Below are 23,489 nucleotides of genomic sequence, written 5' to 3'. Positions count from 1 at the left end.
TAGCTCTGAAAAAATATTTGGGCTTGTAGCAGTGTGTGGGACTTGTTCTATTAGTCCATCTATTCTAACCTCCACCAGGTTGCAAATTCAAATTAATTTTTATCTGCATCTAGCTCTGAAAAAATATTTGGGCTTGGGCTTGTAGCAGTGTGTAGGACTTGTTCTATTAGTCCATCTATACTAACCTCCACCAGGTTGCAAATTCAAAATAATTTTTATCTGCATCTAGCTCTGAAAAAATATTTGGGCTTGTAGCAGATTGTGGGACTTGTTCTATTAGTCCATCTATACTAACCTCCACCAGGTTGCAAATTAAAATAAATTTTTATCTGCATCTATCTCTGAAAAAATATTTGGGATTGTAGCAGTGTGTGGGACTTCTCCTATTAGTCCATCTATGCTAACCTCCACCAGGTTGCAAATTCAAAATAATTTTTATCTGCATCTAGCTCTGAAAATATATTTGGGCTTGTAGCAGTGTGTGGGACTTGTTCTACTAGTCCATCTATGCTAACCTCCACCAGGTTGCAAATTCAAAATAATTTTTATCTGCATCTAGATCTGAAAAAATATTTGGGCTTGTAGCAGTGTGTGGGAATTGTTCTATTAGTCCATCTATACTAACCTCCACCAGGTTGCAAATTCAAAATAATTTTTATCTGCATCTAGCTCTGAAAAAGTATTTGGGCTTGCAGCAGTGTGTGGGACTTGTCCTATTAGTCCATCTATGCTAACCTCCACCAGGTTGCAAATTCAAAATAATTTTTATCTGTATCTAGCTCTGAAAAAATATTTGGGCTTGTAGCAGTGTATAGGACTTGTTCTATTAGTCTTTTTATACTAACCTCCACCAGGTTGCAAATTCGAAATAATATTTATCTGCATCTAGCTATGAAAAAATATTTGGGCTTGTAGCAGTGTGTGGGACTTGTTCTGTTAGTCCATCTATGCTAACCTCCACCAGGTTGCAAATTCAAAATAATTTTTATCTGCATCTAGCTCTGAAAAAATATTTGGGCTTGTAGCAGTGTGTGGGACTTGTTCTGTTAGTCCATCTATGCTATACTCCACCTGGATGCAAATTCAAAATAATTTTTATCTGCATCTAGCTCTGAATAAATATTTGGGTTGTAGCAGTGTGTGGGACTTGTTCTATTAGTCCATCTATACCAACCTCCACCAGGTTGCAAATTCAAAGTAATTTTTATCTGCATCTAGCTCTGAAAAAATATTTGGACTGGTAGCAGTTTGTGGGACTTGTTCTATTAATCCATATATACTAACCTCCACCAGGTTGCAAATTCAAAATAATTTTTATCTGCATCTAGCTCTGAAAAAATGTTTGGGTTTGTAGCAGTGTGTGGGACATGTTCTATTAGTCCATCTATACTAACCTCCACCAGGTTGCAAATTCAAAATAATTTTTATCTGTATCTAGCTCTGAAAAAATATTTGGGCTTGTAGCAGTAAGTGGGACTTGTTCTATTAGTCCATCTATACTAACCTCCACCAGGTTGCAAATTCAAATTAATATTTATCTGCATCTAGCTCTGAAAAAATATTTGGGCTTGGGCTTGTATCAGTGTATGGGACTTGTTCTATTAGTCCATCTATACTAACCTCCACCAGGTTGCAAATTCAAAATAATTTTTATCTGCATCTAGCACTGAAAAATTATTTGGGATTGGGCTTGTAGCAGTGTGTGGGACTTGTTCTATTAGTCCATCTATACTAACCTCCACCAGGTTGCAAATTCAAAATAATTTTTATCTGCATCTAGCTCTGAAAAAATATTTGGGCTTGTAGCAGTGTGTGGGACTTGTTCTGTTAGTCCATCTATGCTAACCTCCACCTGGATGCAAATTCAAAATAATTTTTATCTGCCTCTAGCTCTGAATAAATATTTGGGTTGTAGCAGTGTGTGGGACTTGTTCTATTAGTCCATCTATACTAACCTCCACCAGGTTGCAAATTCAAAGTAATTTTTATCTGCAACTAGCTCAGAAAAAATATTTGGACTGGTAGCAGTTTGTGGGACTTGTTCTATTAATCCATATATACTAACGTCCACCAGGTTGCAAATTCAAAATAATTTTTATCTGCATCTAGCTCTGAAAAAATATTTGGGCTTGTAGCAGTGTGTGGGACTTGTTCTATTAGTCCATCTATACTAACCTCCACCAGGTTGCAAATTCAAAATAATTTTTATCTGTATCTAGCTCTCAAAAAATATTTGGGCTTGTAGCAGTGAGTGGGACTTGTTCTATTAGTCCATCTATACTAACCTCCACCAGGTTGCAAATTCAAAATAATATTTATCTGCATCTAGCTGTGAATAAATATTTGGGTTGTAGCAGTGTGTGGGACTTGTTCTATTAGTCCATCTATACTAACCTCCACCAGGTTGCAAATTCAAAGTAATTTTTATCTGCATCTAGCTCTGAAAAAATATTTGGACTTGTAGCAGTTTGTGGGACTTGTTCTATTAATCCATCTATACTAACGTCCACCAGGTTGCAAATTCAAAATAATTTTTATCTGCATCTAGCTCTGAAAAAATGTTTGGGTTTGTAGCAGTCTGTGGGACTTGTTCTATTAGTCCATCTACACTAACCTCCACCAGGTTGCAAATTCAAAATAATTTTTATCTGCATCTAGCTCTGAAAAAATATTTGGGCTTGTAGCAGTGAGTGGGACTTGTTCTATTAGTCCATCTATACTAACCTCCACCAGGTTGCAAATTCAAAATAATTTTTATCTGCATCTAGCTCTGAAAAAATATTTGGGCCTGGGCTTGTATCAGTGTGTGGGACTTGTTATATTAGTCCATCTATACTAACCTCCACCAGGTTGCTAATTCAAAATAATTTTTATCTGCATCTAGCACTGAAAAATTATTTGGGATTGGGCTTGTAGCAGTGTGTGGGACTTGTTCTATTAGTCCATCTATACTAACCTCCACCAGGTTGCAAATTAAAATTAATTTTTATCTGCATCTAGCTCTGAAAAAATATTTGGGCTTGTAGCAGTGTGTGGCACTTGTCCTATTAGTCCATCTATGCTAACCTCCACCAGGTTGCAAATTCAAAATAATTTTTATCTGCATCTAGCTCTGAAAAAATATTTGGGCTTGTAGCAGTGTGTGGGACTTGTTCTATTAGTCCATCTATTCTAACCTCCACCAGGTTGCAAATTCAAATTAATTTTTATCTGCATCTAGCTCTGAAAAAATATTTGGGCTTGGGCTTGTAGCAGTGTGTAGGACTTGTTCTATTAGTCCATCTATACTAAACTCCACCAGGTTGCAAATTCAAAATAATTTTTATCTGCATCTAGCACTGAAAAAATATTTGGGCTTGTAGCAGTGTGTGGGACTTCTTCTATTAGTCAATCTATACTTACATCCTCCAGGTTGCAAATTCAAAATAATTTTTATCTGCATCTAGCTCTGAAAAAATATTTGGGCTTGTAGCAGTGTGTGGGACTTGTTCTATTAGTCCATCTATACTAACCTCCACCAGTTTACAAATTCAAAACAATTTTTATCTGCATCTAGCTCTGAAAAAATATTTGGGCTTGCAGCAGTGTGTGGGACTTGTCCTATTAGTCCATCTATGCTAACCTCCACAAGGTTGCAAATTCAAAATAATTTTTATCTCTATCTAGCTCTGAAAAAATATTTGGGCTTGTAGCAGTGTGTAGGACTTGTTCTATTAGTCTTTTTATACTAACCTCCACCAGGTTGCAAATTCAAAAAAATATTTATCTGCATCTAGCTATGAAAAAATATTTAGGCTTGCAGCCGTGTGAGGGACTTGTTCTATTAGTCCATCTACGCTAACCTCCACCAGGTTGCAAATTCAAAATAATTTTTATCTGCATCTAGCTCTGAAAAATATTTGGGCTTGTAGCAGCGTGTGGGACTTGTTCTACTAGTCCACCTATGCTAACCTCCACCAGGTTGCAAATTCAAAATAATTTTTATGTGCATCTAGATCTGAAAAAATATTTGGGCTTGTAGCAGTGTGTGGGAATTCTTCTATTAGTCCATCTATACTAACCTCCACCAGGTTGCAAATTCAAAATAATTTTTATCTGCATCTAGCTCTGAAAAAATATTTGGGCTTGTAGCAGTGTGTGGAACTTCTTCTATTAGTCAATCTATACTTACATCCTCCAGGTTGCAAATTCAAAATAATTTTTATCTGCATCTAGCTCTGAAAAAATATTTGGGCTTGTAGCAGTGTGTGGGACTTGTTCTATTAGTCCATCTATACTAACCTCCACCAGTTTTCAAATTCAAAACAATTTTTATCTGCATCTAGCTCTGAAAAAATATTTGGGCTTGGGCTTGTAGCAGTGTGTGGGACTTGATCTCTTAGTCCATCTATACTAACCTCTACCAGGTTGCAAATTCAAAATATTTTTTATCTGCATCTAGCTCTGAAAAAATATTTGGGCTTGTAGCAGTGTGTGGGACTTGTTCTGTTAGTCCATCTATACTAACCTCCACCAGGTTGCAAATTAAAATTAATTTTTATCTGCATCTAGCTCTGAAAAAATATTTGGGCTTGTAGCAGTGTGTGGCACTTGTCCTATTAGTCCATCTATGCTAACCTCCACCAGGTTTCAAATTCAAAATAATTTTTATCTGCATCTAGCACTGAAAAATTATTTGGGATTGGGCTTGTAGCAGTGTGTGGGACTTGTTCTATTAGTCCATATATACTAACCTCCACCAGGTTGCAAATTAAAATTAATTTTTATCTGCATCTAGCTCTGAAAAAATATTTGGGCTTGTAGCAGTGTGTGGCACTAGTCCTATTAGTCCATCTATGCTAACCTCCACCAGGTTGCAAATTCAAAATAATTTTTATCTGCATCTAGCTCTGAAAAAATATTTGGGCTTGTAGCAGTGTGTGGGACTTGTTCTCTTAGTCCATCTATTCTAACCTCCACCAGGTTGCAAATTCAAATTAATTTTTATCTGCATCTAGCTCTGAAAAAATATTTGGGCTTGGGCTTGTAGCAGTGTGTAGGACTTGTTCTATTAGTCCATCTATACTAAACTCCACCAGGTTGCAAATTCAAAATAATTTTTATCTGCATCTAGCTCTGAAAAAATATTTGGGCTTGTAGCAGAGTGTGGGACTTGTTCTCTTAGTCCATCTATACTAACCTCCACCAGGTTGCAAATTAAAATTAATTTTTATCTGCATCTAGATCTGAAAAAATATTTGGGCTTGTAGCAGTGTGTGGGAATTGTTCTATTAGTCCATCTATACTAACCTCCACCAGGTTGCAAATTCAAAATAATTTTTATCTGCATCTAGCTCTGAAAAAATATTTGGGCTTGTAGCAGTGTGTGGGACTTCTTCTATTAGTCAATCTATACTTACATCCTCCAGGTTGCAAATTCAAAATAATTTTTATCTGCATCTAGCTCTGAAAAAATATTTGGGCGTGTAGCAGTGTGTGGGACTTGTTCTATTAGTCCATCTATACTAACCTCCACCAGTTTACAAATTCAAAACAATTTTTATCTGCATCTAGCTCTGAAAAAATATTTGGGCTTGCAGCAGTGTTTGGGACTTGTCCTATTAGTCCAACTATGCTAACATCCACAAGGTTGCAAATTCAAAATAATTTTTATCTGTATCTAGCTCTGAAAAAATATTTGGGCTTGTAGCAGTGTGTAGGACTTGTTCTATTAGTCTTTGTATACTAACCTCCACCAGGTTGCAAATTCAAAATAATATTTATCTGCATCTAGCTATGAAAAAATATTTGGGCTTGCAGCCGTGTGAGGGACTTGTTCTATTAGTCCATCTACGCTAACCTCCACCAGGTTGCAAATTCAAAATAATTTTTATCTGCATCTAGCTCTGAAAAATATTTGGGCTTGTAGCAGCGTGTGGGACTTGTTCTACTAGTCCACGTATGCTAACCTCCACCAGGTTGCAAATTCAAAATAATTTTTATCTGCATCTAGATCTGAAAAAATATTTGGGCTTGTAGCAGTGTGTGGGAATTCTTCTATTAGTCCATCTATACTAACCTCCACCAGGTTGCAAATTCAAAATAATTTTTATCTGCATCTAGCTCTGAAAAAATATTTGGGCTTGTAGCTGTGTGTGGAACTTCTTCTATTAGTCAATCTATACTTACATCCTCCAGGTTGCAAATTCAAAATAATTTTTATCTGCATCTAGCTCTGAAAAAATATTTGGGCTTGTAGCAGTGTGTGGGACTTGTTCTATTAGTCCATCTATACTAACCTCCAGCAGTTTTCAAATTCAAAACAATTTTTATCTGCATCTAGCTCTGAAAAAATATTTGGGCTTGGGCTTGTAGCAGTGTGTGGGACTTGTTCTATTAGTCCATCTATACTAACCTCCACCAGGTTGCAAATTCAAAATATTTTTTTTCTGCATCTAGCTCTTAAAAAATATTTGGGCTTGTAGCAGTGTGTGAGACTTGTTCTGGTAGTCCATCTATGCTAACCTCCACCTGGATGCAAATTCAAAATAATTTTTATCTGCATCTAGCTCTGAATAAATACTTGGGTTGTAGCAGTGTGTGGGACTTGTTCTATTAGTCCATCTATACTAACCTCCACCAGGTTGCAAATTCAAAGTAATTTTTATCTGCATCTAGCTCTGAAAAAACATTTGGACTTGTAGCAGTGTGTGGGACTTGTTCTATTAATCCATCTATACTAACGTCCACCAGGTTGCAAATTCAAAATATTTTTTATCTGCATCTAGCTCTGAAAAAATGTTTGGGTTTGTAACAGTGTGTGGGACTTGTTCTATTAGTCCATCTATACTAACCTCCATCAGGTTTCAAATTCAAAATAATTTTTATCTGCATCTAGCTCTGAAAAAATATTTGGGCTTGTAGCAGTGTGTGGGACTTGTTCTATTAGTCCATCTATACTAACCTCCACCAGGTTGCAAATTAAAAAAAAAAATTATTTGCATCTAGCTCTGAAAAAATATTTGGGCTTGGGCTTGTAGCAGTGTGTGGGACTTGTTCTATTAGTCAATCTAAACTAACATCCACCAGGTTGCCAATTCAAAATAATTTTTATCTGCATCTAGCTCTGAAAAAATATTTGGGCTTGGGCTTGTAGCAGTGTGTGGGACTTGTTCTATTAGTCCATCTATACTAACCTCCACCAGGTTGCAAATTCAAAATAATTTTTATCTGCATCTAGCTCTGGAAAAATATTTGGGCTTGTAGCAGTGTGTGGGACTTGTTCTATTAGTCCATCTATACTAACCTCCACCAGGTTGCAAATTCAAAATAATTTTTATCTGCATCTAGCTCTGAAAAAATATTTGGGCTTGTAGCAGTCTGTGGGACTTGTTCTATTAGTCCATCTATTCTAACCGCCACCAGGTTGCAAATTCAAAGTAATTTTTATCTGCATCTAGCTCTGAAAAAATATTTGGGCTTGGGCTTGTAGCAGTGTGTAGTACTTGTTCTATTAGTCTATCTATACTAACCTCCACCAGGTTGCAAAGTCAAAATAATTTTTATCTGCATCTAGCTCTGAAAAAATATTTGGGCTTGTAGCAGTGTGTGGGACTTGTTCTATTAGTACATCTATACTAACCTTCACCAGGTTGCAAATTAAAATTAATTTTTATCTGCATCTAGCTCTGAAAAAATATTTGGGCTTGTATCAGTGTGTGGGACTTGTTCTATTTGTCCATCTATGCTAACCTCCACCAGGTTGCAAATTCAAAATAATTTTTATCAGTATCTAGCTCTGAAAAAATATTTGGGCTTGTAGCAGTGTTTAGGACTTGCTCTATTAGTCTTTTTATACTAACCTCCACCAGGTTGCAAATTCAAAATAATATTTATCTGCATCTAGCTATGAAAAAATATTTGGGCTTGCAGCCGTGTGTGGGACTTGTTCTATTAGTCCATCTATGCTAACCTCCACCAGGTTGCAAATTCGAAATAATTTTTATCTGCATCTAGCTCTGAAAAAATATTTGGGCTTGTAGCAGTGTGTGGGAATTGTTCTATTAGTCCATCTTTACTAACCTCCACCAGGTTGCAAATTCAAAATAATTTTTATCTGCATCTAGCTCTGAAAAAATATTTGAGCTTGTAGCAGTGTGTAGGACTTCTTCTATTATTCAATCTATACGTACATCCACCAGGTTTCAAATTCAAAATAATTTTTATCTGCATCTAGCTCTGAAAAAATATTTGGGCTTGTAGCAGTGTGTGGGACTTGTTCTATTAGTCCATCTATACTAACCTCCACCAGTTTTCAAATTCAAAACAATTTTTATCTGCATCTAGCTCTGAAAAAATATTTGGGCTTGGGCTTGTAGCAGTGTGTGGGACTTGTTCTATTAGTCCATCTATACTAACCTCCACCAGGTTGCAAATTCAAAATATTTTTTTTCTGCATCTAGCTCTGAAAAAATATTTGGGCTTGTAGCAGTGTGTGGGACTTGTTCTGTTAGTCCATCTATGCTAACCTCCACCAGGTTGCAAATTCAAAATAATTTTTATCTGCATCTAGCTCTGAAAAAATATTTGGGTTGTAGCAGTATGTGGGACTTGTTCTATTAGTCCATCTATACTAACCTCCACTAGGTTGCAAATTAAAATTAATTTTTATCTGCATCTAGCTCTGAAAAAATATTTGGGCTTGTAGCAGTGTGTGGGACTTGACCTATTAGTCCATCTATACTAACCTCCACCAGGTTTCAAATTCAAAATAATTTTTATCTGCATCTAGCTCTGAAAAAATATTTGGGCTTGGAGCAGTGTGTGGGACTTGTTCTATTAGTCCATCTATACTAACCTCCACCAGGTTGCAAATTAAAATTAATTTTTATCAGCATCTAGCTCTGAAAAAATATTTGGACTTGTAGCAGTGTGTGGGACTTGTCCTATTTTTCCATCTATACTAACCTCCACCAGGTTGCAAATCCAAAATATTTTTTATCTGTATCTAGCTCTGAAAAAATGTTTGGGCTTGTAGCAGTGTGTAGGACTTGTTCTATTAGTCTATTTATACTAACCTCCACCAGTTTGCAAATTCAAAATAATATTTATCTGCATCTAGCTATGAAAAAATATTAGGGCTTGTAGTTGTGTGTGGGACTTGTTCCACTAGTCCATCTATACTAACCTCCACCAGGTTGCAAATTCAAAATCATTTTTATCTGCATCTAGATCTGAAAAAATATTTGGGCTTGTAGCAGTGTGTGGGACTTGTTCTATTAGTCCATCTATACTAACCTCCACCAGGTTGCAAATTCAAACTAATTTTTATCTGCATCTAGCTCTGAAAAAATATTTGGGCTTGTAGCAGTGTGTGGGACTTGTCCTGTTAGTTCATCTATACTAAACTCCACCAGGTTGCAAATTGAAAATAATTTTTATCTGTATCTACTTCTGAAAACATATTTGGGCATGTAGCAGTGTGTAGGACTTGTTCTATTAGTCTATTTATACTAACCTCCACCAGGTTGCAAATTCAAAATAATTTTTATCTGCATTTAGCTCTGAAAAAATATTTGGGCTTGTAGCAGCGTGTGGGACTTGTTCTATTAGTCAATTTATACTAACATCCACCAGGTTGCAAATTCAAAATAATTTTTATCTGCATCTAGCTATGAAAAAATATTTGGGCTTTTAGCAGTGTGTGGGACTTGTTCTATTAGTCCATCTATACTAACCTCCACCAGTTTTCAAATTCAAAACAATTTTTATCTGCATCTAGCTCTGAAAAAATATTTGGGCTTGGGCTTATAGCAGTGTGTGGGACTTGTTCTATTAGTCCATCTATACTAACCTCCACCAGGTTGCAAATTGAAAATATTTTTTATCTGCATCTAGCTCTGAAAAAATATTTGGGCTTGTAGCAGTGTGTGGGACTTGTTCTGTTAGTCCATCTATGCTAACCTCCACCAGGTTGCAAATTCAAAATAATTTTTATCTGCATCTAGCTCTGAAAAAATATTTGGGTTGTAGCAGTGTGTGGGACTTGTTCTATTAGTCCATCTATACTAACCTCCAACAGGTTGCAAATTCAAAATAATTTTTATCTGCATCTTGTTATGAAAAAATATTTGGGCTTGGGCTTGTATCAGTGTGTGGGACTTGTTCTATTAGTCCATCTATACTAACCTCCACCAGGTTGCAAATTCAAAATAATTTTTATCTGCATCTAGCGCTGAAAAATGTTTTGGGCTTGGGCTTGTAGCAGTGTGTGGGACTTGTTCTATTAGTCCATCTATACTAACCTCCACCACGTTTCAAATTCAAAATAATTTTTATCTGCATCTAGCTCTGAAAAAATATTTGGGCTTGTAGCAGTGTGTGGGACTTGTTCTATTAGTCCATCTGTACTAACCTCCACCAGGCTGCAAATTCAAAATATTTTTTACCTGCATCTAGCTCTGAAAAAATATTTGGGCTTGTAGCAGTGAGTGGGACTTGTTCTATTAGTCCATCTATACTAACCTCCACCAGGCTGCAAATTCAAAATATTTTTTATCTGCATCTAGCTCTGAAAAAATATTTGGGCTTGTAGCAGTGAGTGGGACTTGTTCTATTAGTCCATTTATACTAACCTCCACCAGGTTGCAAATTCAAAATAATTTTTATCTGCATCTAGTGCTGAAAAAATATTTGGGCTTGGGCTAGTAACAGTGTGTGGGACTTGTTCTATTAGTTCATCTATACTAACCTCCACCATGTTGAAAATTCAAAATATTTTTTATCTGCATCTAGCTCTGAAAAAATATTTGGGCTTGTAGCAGTGTGTGGGACTTGTTCTATTAGTCCATCTATGCTAACCTCCACCAGGTTGCAAATTCAAAATAATTTTTATCTGCATCTAGCTCTGAAAAAATATTTGGGTTGTAGCAGTGTGCGGGACTTGTTCTATTAGTCCATCTATACTAACCTCCACCATGTTGCAAATTCAAAATAATTTTTATCTGCATCTAGCTCTGAAAAAATATTTGGGCTTGTATCAGTGAGTGTGACTTGTTCGATTAGTCCATCTATGTTAACCTCCAACAGGTTGCAAATTCAAAATAATTTTTATCTGCATCTAGTTCTGAAAAAATATTTGGGCTTGGGCTTGTATCAGTGCGTGGGACTTGTTCTATTAGTCCATCTATACTAACCTCCACCAGGTTGCAAATTCAAAATAATTTTTATCTGCATCTAGCACTGAAAAATGATTTGGACTTGGGCTTGTAGCAGTGTGTGGGACTTGTTCTATTAGTCCATCTATACTAACCTCCACCAGGTTTCAAATTCAAAATAATTTTTATCTGCATCTAGCTCTGAAAAAATATTTGGGCTTGTAGCAGTGTGTGGGACTTGTTCTATTAGTCCATCTATACTAACCTCCAGCAGGCTGCAAATTCAAAATAATTTTTATCTGCATCTAGCTCTGAAAAAATATTTGGGCTTGTAGCAGTGAGTGGGACTTGTTCTATTAGTCCATCTAAACAAACCTCCACCAGGTTGCAAATTCAAAATAATTTTTATCTGCATCTAGCTCTGAAAAAATATTTGGGCTTGGGCTTGTATCAGTGTGTGGGACTTGTTCTATTAGTCCATCTATACTAACCTCCACCAGGTTGCAAATTCAAAATAATTTTTATCTGCATCTAGCGCTGAAAAATTATTTGGGCTTGGGCTTGTAGCAGTGTGTGGGACTTTTTATATTAGTCCATCTATACTAACCTCCACCAGGTTTCAAATTCAAAATAATTTTTATTTGCATCTAGCTCTGAAAAAATATTTGGGCTTTTAGCAGTGTGTGGGACTTGTTCTATTAGTCCATCTATACTAACCTCCACAAGGTTGCATATTAAAAAATTTTTTATTTGCGTCTAGATCTGAAAAAATATTTGGGCTTCGGCTTGTTGCAGTGTGTGAGACTTGTTCTATTTGTCAATCTAAACTAACATCCACCAGGTTGCCAATTCAAAATAATTTTTATCTGCATCTAGCTCTGAAAAAATATTTGGGCTTGTAGCAGTGTGTGGGACTTGTTCTATTAGTCCATCTATTCTAACCGCCACCAGGTTGCAAATTCAAATTAATTTTTAGCTGCATATAGCTCTGAAAAAATATTTGGGCTTCGGCTTGCAGCAGTGTGTAGGACTTGTTCTATTAGTCCATCTAAACTAACCTCCACCAGGTTGCAAATTCAAAATAATTTTTATCTGCATCTAGCGCTGAAAAAATATTTGGGCTTGGGCTAGTAAAAGTGTGTGGGACTTGTTCTATTAGTTCATCTATACTAACCTCCACCATGTTGAAAATTCAAAATATTTTTTATCTGCATCTAGCTCTGAAAAATTATTTGGGCTTGTAGCAGTGTGTGGGACTTGTTCTATTAGTCCATCCATACTAACCTCCGCCAGGTTGCAAATTCAAAATAATTTTTACCTGCATCTAGCTGTGAAAAAATATTTGGGCTTGTAGCAGTGTGTGGGACTTGTTCTATTAGTCCATCTGTACTAACCTCCACCAGGTTGCAAATTCAAAATAATTTTTATCTGCATCTAGCTATGAAAAAATATTTGGGCTTGTAGCAGTGTGTGGGACTTGTTCGATTAGTCCTTCTATACTAACCTTCACCAGGTTTCAAAATCAAAATAATTTTTATCTACATCTAGCTCTGAAAAAATATTTGGGCTTTTAGCAGTGTGTGGGACTTGTTCTATTATTCTATCTATACTAACCTCCACCAGGTTGCAAATTCAAAATAATTTTTATCTGCATCTAGCTCTGAAAAAATATTTGGGCTTGTAGCAGTGTGTGGGACTTGTTCTATTAGTCCATCTATACTAACCTCCACCGGGTTGCAAATTCAAAATAATTTTTATCTGCATCTAGCTCTGAAAAAAATATTTGGGCTTGTAGCAGTGTGTGGGACTTATTCTATTAGTCCATCCATACTAACCTCCACCAGGGTGCAAATTCAAAATAATTTTTTTCTACATCTAGCTATGAAAAAATATTTGGGCTTGTAGCAGTGTGTGGGACGTGTTCTATTAGTCCATCTATGCTAACCTCCACCAGGTTTCAAATTCAAAATAATTTTTATCTACATCTAGCTCTGAAAAAATATTTGGGCTTTTAGAAGTGTGTGGGACTTGTCCTATTATTCCATCTATACTAACCTCTAACAGGTTGCAAATTCAAAATAATTTTAATCTGCATCTAGCTCTGAAAAAATATTTCGGCTTGTAGCAGTGTGTGGGACTTGTTCTATTAGTCCATCTATACTAACCTCCAATAGTTGCAAATTCAAAATAGTTTTTATCTGCATCTTGCTATGAAAATAGATTTGGGCCTGTAGCAGTGTGTGGGACTTGTTATATTAGTCCATCTTTTCTAACCTTCACCAGGTTGCAAATTCAAAATAATTTTTATCTGCATCTAGCGCTGAAAAAATATTTGGGCTTGGGCTAGTAAAAGTGTGTGGGACTTGTTCTATTAGTTCATCTATACTAACCTCCACCATGTTGAAAATTCAAAATATTTTTTATCTGCATCTAGCTCTGAAAAAATATTTGGGCTTGTAGCAGTGTGTGGGACTTGTTCTATTAGTCCATCTATGCTAACCTCCACCAGGTTGCAAACTCAAAATAATTTTTATCTGCATCTAGCTCTGAAAAAATATTTGGGTTGTAGCAGTGTGTGAGACTTGTTCTATTAGTCCATCTATACTAACCTCCACCAGGTTGCAAATTCAAAATAACTTTTTTCTGCATCTAGCTCTGAAAAAATATTTGGGCTTGTAGCAGTGTGTGGGACTTGTTCTGTTAGTCCATCTATACTATCCTCCACCAGGGTGCAATTTGAAAATAATTTTTATCTGCATCTAGCTCTGAAAAAATATTTGGACTTGCAGCAGTGTGTGGGACTTGTTCTATTAGTCCTTCTATACTAACCTTCACCAGATTTCAAAATGAAAATAATTTTTATCTACATCTAGCTCTGAAAAAATATTTGGGCTTTTAGCAGTGTGTGGGACTTGTTCTATTATTCCATCTATACTAACCTCCACCATATTGCAAATTCAAAATAATTTTTATCTGCATCTAGCTCTGATAAAATATTTGGGCTTGTAGCAGTGTGTGGGACTTGTTCTATAAGTCCATCTATACTAACCTCCTCCAGGTTTCAAATTCAAAATAATTTTTATCTGCATCTCACTATGAAAAAATATTTGGGCTTGTAGCAGTGTGTGGGACTTGTTCTATTAGTCCATCTATACTAACCTCCACCAGGTTGTAAATTCAAAATAATTTTTTTCTGCATCTAGCTGTGAAAAAATATTTGGATTGGGCTTGTAGCAGTATGTGGGACTTGGTCTATTAATCCATCTATACTAACATCCACCAGGTTGCAAATTCAAAATAATTTATATCTGCATCTAGCTCTGAAAAAATATTTGGGCTTGTAGCATTGTGTGGGACTTGTTCTATTAGTTCATCTATACTAACCTCCACCAGGTTGCAAATTCAAAATAATTTTTACCTGCATCTAGCTCTGAAAAAATATTTGGGTGTGTAGCAGTGTGTGGGACTTTTTCTATTAGTCCATCTATACTAACCTCCACCAGGTTGCAAATTCAAAATAATTTTTTTCTGCATCTAGCTCTGAAAAAATATTTGGGCTTGTAGCAGTGTGTGGGACTTGTTCTGTTAGTCCATCTATACTAACCTCCACCAGGGTGCAATTTCAAAATAATTTTTATCTGCATCTAGCTCTGAAAAAATATTTGGGCTGGTAGCCGTGTGTGGGACTTGTTCTATTAGTCCATCTATACTAACCTCCACCAGGTTGCAATTTCAAAATAATTTTTATCTGCATCTAGCTCTGAAAAAAATATTTGGGCTTGTAGCAGTGTGTGGGACTTGTTCTATTAGTTCACCTATTTTAACCTCCACGAGGTTGCAAATTCAAAATCATTTTTATCTGCATCTAGCTCTGAAAAAATATTTGGGATTTTAGCAGTGTGTGGGACTTGTTCTATTAGTCAATCTATTCTAACCTCCACCAGGTTGCAAATTCAAAATAATTTTTATCTGCATCTAGCTCTGAAAAAATATTTGGGCTTGTAGCAGTGTGGGGGACTTGTTCTATTAGTCCATCTATACAAACCTCCTCCAAGTTTCAAATTCAAATAATTTTTATCTGCATCTAGCTCTGAAAAAATATTTGGGCTTGTAGCAGTGTGTGGGACTTGTTCTATTAGTCCATCCATACTAACCTCCGCCAGGTTGCAAATTCAAAATAATTTTTACCTGCATCTAGCTGTGAAAAAATATTTGGGCTTGTAGCAGTGTGTGGGACTTGTTCTATTAGTCCATCTGTACTAACCTCCACCAGGTTGCAAATTCAAAATAATTTTTATCTGCATCTAGCTATGAAAAAATAATTGGGCTTGTAGCAGTGTGTGGGACTTGTTCGATTAGTCCTTCTATACTAACCTTCACCAGGTTTCAAAATCAAAATAATTTTTATCTACATCTAGCTCTGAAAAAATATTTGGGCTTTTAGCAGTGTGTGGGACTTGTTCTATTATTCTATCTATACTAACCTCCACCAGGTTGCAAATTCAAAATAATTTTTATCTGCATCTAGCTCTGAAAAAATATTTGGGCTTGTAGCAGTGTGTGGGACTTGTTCTATTAGTCCATCTATACTAACCTCCACCAGGTTGCAAATTCAAAATAATTTTTATCTGCATCTAGCTCTGAAAAAAATATTTGGGCTTGTAGCAGTGTGTGGGACTTGTTCTATTAGTCCATCCATACTAACCTCCACCAGGGTGCAAATTCAAAATAATTTTTTTCTACATCTCGCTATGAAAAAATATTTGGGCTTGTAGCAGTGTGTGGGACGTGTTCTATTAGTCCATCTATGCTAACCTCCACCAGGTTTCAAATTCAAAATAATTTTTATCTACATCTAGCTCTGAAAAAATATTTGGGCTTTTAGAAGTGTGTGGGACTTGTTCTATTATTCCATCTATACTAACCTCTACCAGGTTGCAAATTCAAAATAATTTTAATCTGCATCTAGCTCTGAAAAAATATTTCGGCTTGTAGCAGTGTGTGGGACTTGTTCTATTAGTCCATCTATACTAACCTCCAATAGTTGCAAATTCAAAATAGTTTTTATCTGCATCTTGCTATGAAAATAGATTTGGGCCTGTAGCAGTGTTTGGGACTTGTTCTATTAGTCCATCTTTTCTAACCTCCACCAGGTTTCAAATTCAAAATAATTTTTATCTACATCTAGCTCTGAAAAAATATTTGGGCTTTTAGCAGTGTGTGGGACTTGTTCTATTAGTCCATCTATACTAACCTCCACCAGGTTGCAAATTCAAAATAATTTTTTTCTGCATCTAGCTCTGAAAAAATATTTGGGCTTGTAGCAGTGTGTGGGACTTGTTCTGTTAGTCCATCTATGCTAACCTCCACCAGGTTGCAAATTCAAAATAATTTTTATCTGCATCTAGATCTGAAAAAATATTTGGGCTTGTAGCAGTGTGTGGGAATTGTTCTATTAGTCCATCTATACTAACCTCCACCAGGTTGCAAATTCAAAATAAATTTTATCTGCATCTAGCTCTGAAAAAATATTTGGGCTTGTAGCAGTGTGTGGGACTTCTTCTATTAGTCAATCTATACTTATATCCTCCAGGTTGCAAATTCAAAATAATTTTTATCTGCATCTAGCTCTGAAAAAATATTTGGGCTTGTAGCAGTGTGTGGGACTTGTTCTATTAGTCTATCTATACTAACCTCCACCAGTTTACAAATTCAAAAAAATTTTTTTATCTGCATCTAGCTCTGAAAAAATATTTGGGCTTGTAGCAGTGTGTAGGACTTGTTCTATTAGTCTTTTTATACTAACCTCCACCAGGTTGCAAATTCGAAATAATATTTATCTGCATCTAGCTATGAAAAAATATTTGGGCTTGTAGCAGTGTGTGGGACTTGTTCTGTTAGTCCATCTATGCTAACCTCCACCAGGTTGCAAATTCAAAATAATTTTTATCTTCATCTAGCTCTGAAAAAATATTTGGGCTTGTAGCAGTGTGTGGGACGTGTTCTGTTAGTCCATCTATGCTAAACTCCACCTGGATGCAAATTCAAAATAATTTTTATCTGCATCTAGCTCTGAATAAATATTTGGGTTGTAGCAGTGTGTGGGACTTGTTCTATTAGTCCATCTATACTAACCTCCACCAGGTTGCAAATTCAAAGTAATTTTTATCTGCATCTAGCTCTGAAAAAATATTTGGACTGGTAGCAGTTTGTGGGACTTGTTCTATTAATCCATATATACTAACGTCCACCAGGTTGCAAATTCAAAATAATTTTTATCTGCATCTAGCTCTGAAAAAATATTTGGGTTTGTAGCAGTGTGTGGGACTTGTTCTATTAGTCCATCTATACTAACCTCCACCAGGTTGCAAATTCAAAATAATTTTTATCTGTATCTAGCTCTGAAAAAATATTTGGGCTTGTAGCAGTGAGTGGGACTTGTTCTATTAGTCCATCTATACTAACCTCCACCAGGTTGCAAATTCAAAATAATTTTTATCTGCATCTAGCTCTGAAAAAATATTTGGGCTTGGGCTTGTATCAGTGTATGGGACTTGTTCTATTAGTCCATCTATACTAACCTCCACCAGGTTGCAAATTCAAAATAATTTTTATCTGCATCTAGCACTGAAAAGTTATTTGGGATTGGGCTTGTAGCAGTGTGTGGGACTTGTTCTATTAGTCCATCTATACTAACCTCCACCAGGTTGCAAATTCAAAATAATTTTTATCTGCATCTAGCTCTGAAAAAATATTTGGGCTTGTAGCAGTGTGTGGGACTTGTTCTGTTAGTCCATCTATGCTAACCTCCACCTGGATGCAAATTCAAAATAATTTTTATCTGCATCTAGCTCTGAATAAATATTTGGACTGGTAGCAGTTTGTGGGACTTGTTCTATTAATCCATATATACTAACGTCCACCAGGTTGCAAATTCAAAATAATTTTTATCTGCATCTAGCTCTGAAAAAATGTTTATGCTTGTAGCAGTGTGTGGGACTTGTTCTATTAGTCCATCTATACTAACCTCCACCAGGTTGCAAATTCAAAATAATTTTTATCTGTATCTAGCTCTGAAAAAATATTTGGGCTTGTAGCAGTGAGTGGGACTTGTTCTATTAGTCCATCTATACTAACCTCCACCAGGTTGCATATTCAAAATAATTTTTATATACATCTAGCACTGAAAAATTATTTGGGATTGGGCTTGTAGCAGTGTGTGGGACTTGTTCTATTAGTCCATCTATACTAACCTCCACCAGGTTTCAAATTCAAAATAATTTTTATCTGCATCTAGCTCTGAAAAAATATTTGGGCTTGTAGCATTGTGTGGGACTTGTTCTATTAGTCCATCTATACTAACCTCCACCAGGTTGCAAATTAAAAAAAAAATTATTTGCATCTAGCTCTGAAAAAATATTTGGGCTTGGGCTTGTAGCAGTGTGTGGGACTTGTTCTATTAGTCAATCTAAACTAACATCCACCAGGTTGCAAATTCAAAATACATTTTATCTGCATCTAGCTCTGGAAAAATATTTGGGCTTTTAGCAGTGTGTGGGACTTGTTCTATTAGTCCATCTATACTAAACTCCACCAGGTTGCAAATTAAAATTAATTTTTATCTGCATCTAGCTCTGAAAAAATATTTGGGCTTGTAGCAGTGTGTGGGACTTGTCCTATTAGTCCATCTATGCTAACCTCCACCAGGTTGCAAATTCAAAATAATTTTTATCTGCATCTAGCTATGAAAAAATATTTGGGCTTGCAGCCGTGTGTGGGACTTGTTCTATTAGTCCATCTCTGTTAACCTCCACCAGGTTGCAAATTCAAAATAATTTTTATCTGCATCTAGCTCTGAAAAAATATTTGGGCTTGTAGCAGTGTGTGGGACTTGTTCTACTAGTCCATCTATGCTAACCCCCACCAGGTTACAAATTCAAAATAATTTTTATCTGCATCTAGATCTGAAAAAATGTTTGGGCTTGTAGCAGTGTGTGGGAATTGTTCTATTAGTCCATCTATACTAACCTTCACCAAGTTGCAAATTCAAAATAATTTTTATCTGTATCTAGCTCTGAAAAAATATTTGGGCTTGTAGCAGTGTGTAGGACTTGTTCCATTAGTCTTTTTATACTAACCTCCACCAGGTTGCAAATTCAAAATAATATTTATCTGCATCTAGCTATGAAAAAATATTTGGGCTTGCAGCCGTGTGTGAGACTTGATCTATTAGTCCATCTACGCTAACCTCCTCCAGGTTGCAGATTCAAAATAATTTTTATCTGCATCTAGCTCTGAAAAAATAATTGGGCTTGTAGCAGTGTATGGGACTTGTTCTACAAGTCCATCTATGCTAACCTCCACCAGGTTGCAAATTCAAAATAATTTCTATCTGCATCTAGATCTGAAAAAATATTTGGGCTTGTAGCAGTGTGTGGGACTTGTTCTACTAGTACATCTATGCTAACCTCCACCAGGTTGCAAATTCAAAACAATTTTTATCTGCATCTAGCTCTGAAAAAATATTTGGGCTTGTAGCAGTGTGTGGGACTTGTTCTATTAGTCCATCTATACTAACCTCCACCAGGTTGCAAATTCAAAATATTTTTTATCTGCATCTAGCTCTGAAAAAATATTTGGGCTTGTAGCAGTGTGTGGGACTTGTTCTGTTAGTCCATCTATGCTAACCTCCACCAGATTGTAAATTCAAAATAATTTTTATCTGCATCTAGCTCTGAAAAAATATTTGGGCTTGTAGCAGTGTGTGGGACTTGTTCTATTAATCCATCTATACTAACGTCCACCAGGTTGCAAATTCAAAATAATTTTTATCTGCATCTAGCTCTGAAAAAATGTTTGGGTTTGTAGCAGTGTGTGGGACTTGTTTTATTAGTCCATCTATACTAACCTCCACCAGGTTGCAAATTCAAAATAATTTTTATCTGCATCTAGCTCTGAAAAAATATTTGGGCTTGTAGCAGTGAGTGGGACTTGTTCTATTAGTCCATCTATACTAACCTCCACCAGGTTGCAAATTCAAAATAATTTTTATCTGCATCTAGCTCTGAAAAAATATTTGGGCCTGGGCTTGTATCAGTGTGTGGGACTTGATATATTAGTCCATCTATACTAACCTCCACCAGGTTGCAAATTCAAAATAATTTTTATCTGCATCTAGCACTGAAAAATTATTTGGGATTGGGCTTGTAGCAGTGTGTGGGACTTGTTCTATTAGTCAATCTATACTAACCTCCACCAGGTTTCAAATTCAAAATAATTTTTATCTGCATCTAGCTCTGAAAAAATATTTGGGCTTGTAGCATTGTGTGGGACTTGATCTATTAGTCCATCTATACTAACCTCCACCAGGTTGCAAATTTAAAAAAAAAATTATTTGCATCTAGCTCTGAAAAAATATTTGGGCTTGGGCTTGCAGCAGTGTGTGGGACTTGTTCTATTAGTCAATTTAAACTAACATCCACCAGGTTGCCAATTCAAAATAATTTTTATCTTCATCTAGCTCTGAAAAAATATTTGGGCTTGGGCTTGTAGCAGTGTGTGGGACTTGTTCTATTAGTCCATCTATACTAACCTCCACCAGGTTGCAAATTCAAAATAATTTTTATCTGCATCTAGCTCTGAAAAAATATTTGGGCTTGTAGCAGTGTGTGGGACTTGTTCTATTAGTCCATCTATTCTAACCGCCACCAGGTTGCAAATTCAAATTATTTTTTATCTGCATCTAGCTCTGAAAAAATATTTCTGCTTGGGCTTGTAGCAGTGTGTAGGACTTGTTCTATTAGTCTATCTATACTAACCTCCACCAGGTTGCAAAGTCAAATAGTTTTTATCTGCATCTAGCTCTGAAAAAATATTTGGGCTTGTAGCAGTGTGTGGGACTTGTTCTTTTAGTCCATCTATACTAACCTTCACCAGCTTGCAATTTAAAATTAATTTTTATCTGCATTTGGCTCTGAAAAAATATTTGGGCTTGTAGCAGTGTGTGGGACTTGTTCTATTAGTCCATCTATGCTAACCTCCACCAGGTTGCAAACTCAAAATAATTTTTATCTGCATCTAGCTCTGAAAAAATATTTGGGTTGTAGCAGTGTGTGAGACTTGTTCTATTAGTCCATCTATACTAACCTCCACCAGGTTGCAAATTCAAAATAACTTTTTTCTGCATCTAGCTCTGAAAAAATATTTGGGCTTGTAGCAGTGTGTGGGACTTGTTCTGTTAGTCCATCTATACTATCCTCCACCAGGGTGCAATTTGAAAATAATTTTTATCTGCATCTAGCTCTGAAAAAATATTTGGACTTGCAGCAGTGTGTGGGACTTGTTCTATTAGTCCTTCTATACTAACCTTCACCAGATTTCAAAATCAAAATAATTTTTATCTACATCTAGCTCTGAAAAAATATTTGGGCTTTTAGCAGTGTGTGGGACTTGTTCTATTATTCCATCTATACTAACCTCCACCATATTGCAAATTCAAAATAATTTTTATCTGCATCTAGCTCTGATAAAATATTTGGGCTTGTAGCAGTGTGTGGGACTTGTTCTATAAGTCCATCTATACTAACCTCCTCCAGGTTTCAAATTCAAAATAATTTTTATCTGCATCTCACTATGAAAAAATATTTGGGCTTGTAGCAGTGTGTGGGACTTGTTCTATTAGTCCATCTATACTAACCTCCACCAGGTTGTAAATTCAAAATAATTTTTTTCTGCATCTAGCTGTGAAAAAATATTTGGATTGGGCTTGTAGCAGTATGTGGGACTTGGTCTATTAATCAATCTATACTAACATCCACCAGGTTGCAAATTCAAAATAATTTTTATCTGCATCTAGCTCTGAAAAAATATTTGGGCTTGTAGCATTGTGTGGGACTTGTTCTATTAGTTCATCTATACTAACCTCCACCAGGTTGCAAATTCAAAATAATTTTTACCTGCATCTAGCTCTGAAAAAATATTTGGGTGTGTAGCAGTGTGTGGGACTTGTTCTATTAGTCCATCTATACTAACCTCCACCAGGTTGCAAATTCAAAATAATTTTTTTCTGCATCTAGCTCTGAAAAAATATTTGGGCTTGTAGCAGTGTGTGGGACTTGTTCTGTTAGTCCATCTATACTAACCTCCACCAGGGTGCAATTTCAAAATAATTTTTATCTGCATCTAGCTCTGAAAAAATATTTGGGCTGGTAGCCGTGTGTGGGACTTGTTCTATTAGTCCATCTATACTAACCTCCACCAGGTTGCAAATTCAAAATAATTTTTATCTACATCTAGCTCTGAAAAAATATTTGGGCTTTTAGCAGTGTGTGGGACTTGTTCTATTATTCCATCTAAACTATCCTCCATCATTTTGAAAATTCAAAATAATTTTTATCTGCATCTAGCTCTGAAAAATTATTTGGGCTTGTAGCAGTGTGTGGGACTTGTTCTATTAGTCCATCCATACTAACCTCCGCCAGGTTGCAAATTCAAAATAATTTTTACCTGCATCTAGCTCTGAAAAAATATTTGGGCTTGTAGCAGTGTGTGGGACTTGTTCTATTAGTCCATCTGTACTAACCTCCACCAGGTTGCAAATTCAAAATAATTTTTATCTGCATCTAGCTATGAAAAAATATTTGGGCTTGTAGCAGTGTGTGGGACTTGTTCGATTAGTCCTTCTATATTAACCTTCACCAGGTTTCAAAATCAAAATAATTTTTATCTACATCTAGCTCTGAAAAAATATTTGGGCTTTTAGCAGTGTGTGGGACTTGTTCTATTATTCTATCTATACTAACCTCCACCAGGTTGCAAATTCAAAATAATTTTTATCTGCATCTAGCTCTGAAAAAATATTTGGGCTTGTAGCAGTGTGTGGGACTTGTTCTATTAGTCCATCTATACTAACCTCCACCAGGTTGCAAATTCAAAATAATTTTTATCTGCATCTAGCTCTGAAAAAAATATTTGGGCTTGTAGCAGTGTGTGGGACTTGTTCTATTAGTCCATCCATACTAACCTCCACCAGGGTGCAAATTCAAAATAATTTTTTTCTACATCTAGCTATGAAAAAATATTTGGGCTTGTAGCAGTGTGTGGGACGTGTTCTATTAGTCCATCTATGCTAACCTCCACCAGGTTTCAAATTCAAAATAATTTTTATCTACATCTAGCTCTGAAAAAATATTTGGGCTTTTAGAAGTGTGTGGGACTTGTTCTATTATTCCATCTATACTAACCTCTACCAGGTTGCAAATTCAAAATAATTTTAATCTGCATCTAGCTCTGAAAAAATATTTCGGCTTGTAGCAGTGTGTGGGACTTGTTCTATTAGTCCATCTATACTAACCT

The sequence above is a fragment of the Phyllobates terribilis genome, unplaced genomic scaffold (genome assembly GCF_046119375.1).
Source record: "Phyllobates terribilis strain yellow unplaced genomic scaffold, ASM4611937v1 Scaffold_6__1_contigs__length_29720123, whole genome shotgun sequence".
Taxonomy (NCBI): domain Eukaryota; kingdom Metazoa; phylum Chordata; class Amphibia; order Anura; family Dendrobatidae; genus Phyllobates; species Phyllobates terribilis.
Note: the sequence above shows the minus strand (reverse complement) of the source record.